This window comes from Hippocampus comes, unplaced genomic scaffold, assembly GCF_001891065.2.
Source record: "Hippocampus comes isolate QL1 unplaced genomic scaffold, H_comes_QL1_v1.1 scaffold17, whole genome shotgun sequence".
In the NCBI taxonomy this organism is placed as follows: domain Eukaryota; kingdom Metazoa; phylum Chordata; class Actinopteri; order Syngnathiformes; family Syngnathidae; genus Hippocampus; species Hippocampus comes.
In genome coordinates, this window is record NW_017805002.1 from 1,652,473 (window position 1) to 1,654,484 (window position 2,012).

The following is a 2,012-nucleotide window of genomic DNA, read 5'->3' on the forward strand; positions in this document are numbered from 1 at the left end:
CAACAGCCCTCCGGCCAGGTGGCCGGCGCCTATGTGCACAGGCATTTGGAGGTGCTGGATACGCACCCAAATGTTTAGATGTGCCCAAATTAAATGAAACTTTAAACATGATACAATTTTGCTCATAGATCCCTCTAACACAACTTCACAGTGCAGAGGTACCGGGTTCGATTCCAGCTCCGGCCTCCCTGTGTAGAGTTTGCATGTTCTCCCTGTGGGTTTTCTCCGGGTACTCTGGTTTCCTCCCACATTCCAAAAACATGCATGGCACGCTGACTGAACACTCTAAATTGCCCCTAGATGTGAGTGTGTGTGTGTGTGCGCGCGGACGGTTGTTCGTCTCTGTGTGCCCTGCAATTGGCTGGCAACTTGTTCAGGGTGTCCCCCCGCCAACTGCCCGAAGGCTCCAGCACGCCCCGTGACCGTTGTGAGGATAAAGCGGATCAGAAAATGGATGGATGGATGACTGTTCCAACGTACTGTATGCTTAACATTCTAGTCACATCGCGGAATCGATACTCGTCACTCGAATATGTAGTTGCACAATTCGGCCTGCAGATGACAGTGTTTCAAACCAATCTCAATGCTGGAGCAGCTTGTGGTACATTATTGAGTATAAAAACCTTGCAAGAAAAATGAAAATCACGTACACCCAAGGTTAAAAAAAAAACCAAACAAACAAAAAAAAAGAGATGACTGACAATCAAGGCAGCCAAAATATTTGGTACTGGCACGTTTACATACTTGAAATGTATCCAAAAAATAAAAATAAAAATCGCTTTGTACAGGGTTTACTTTTGTGATGCGGATTTTGTAAAGAAGTACAGGCAGGTGTACCAATGAGGTGCCTAAACATCACAATCCTTTTTGTGCAGGTGCTTCCTGCGCATTGATAAAGGCTAACCCCGCTCAATAAAACCTGGAATTTTCGCACACACTCACACATGCATACAAAAAAAAAAAAAGAACCGTCCGGCCATAAAAATGCACTTCGACGCCTGGAAGCAGAGCCAGTGGATGACGCCAAAGAGAGGCGTGCACGCTACGTGAGGCGCACACGAACTGAGGCGTGCGCGAGCGAGCGCGCGCGGGGGGGGGGGGGGGGGACGCGTGGTGGCGTGGGGCGGGGGGGGGGGGGGGGGGGGGGGGGGGGGGGGGAGAGAGAGAGAGAGGGAGAGAGAGAGAGAGAGAGAGAGAGAGAGAGAGAGAGAGATTAAATGTTGGCTACGGGGGAACATGATCAATGCCACAGTTGGGCGGGAGGGTCACTTGATGCGCGCCACAAGCTGCTGTGCCGGGCTACCACGCGTAAAAGCCACGAAGCGTCTCCAGGCGAGCGCACGCACGCACGCACGCTGACCTGACCGGACGTCTTCAAGTGTGAGTCTCGTCATCTTTATAGGTGAGTTCCTTCTTGTAACTAAGTTTAAAAAAAAAGGTATGTTTGTGGAGGATACGAGTAGTAGTGGGCTGATGTTCACCAGATTGGTTTGGTGCGTTTGCTGACTGCTGTAGGGGGGACGAATTTTGAACCCTTCCCCTAAATGTGCATTGATTAATCACCACTGTGCACGTGGGACAGACACACACACCAGTCTGGGAGCACTGGGATGGAGATAAACGCTGCACATGCATGCACACACATAGGACAGTAACAGTGTAGTACAGTGCCAAGCTTTACATTGTATCATTTAGAAGGGATTTGCACCCAATGAAACTCCGCTCTCTTCCTGCATGCGAGTTGCCTCTCTCCTGGGTTGTCCTTATCTGGAGGGCCAGTTGGAGCCGCTTCTATTCTTCTTGCTCTTCTCCTTCTTTTCCCCCGGACCTCTCCAGAGGGGCTCGAAGCCTCTGCTGGAGAGGAGGCGAGGCTAGCGTTGGAGCTAAGTCGTCAGCCTCAGCCGTAAAGGCAGCAGCCTGCACTTTTATCAGTCGCCTGCTATATTTAGAATTCAAATGGGTGGAAGTGTGAATGGGCTTTGGGATATGAGCGCTGCTCATCTGAGGGGCAT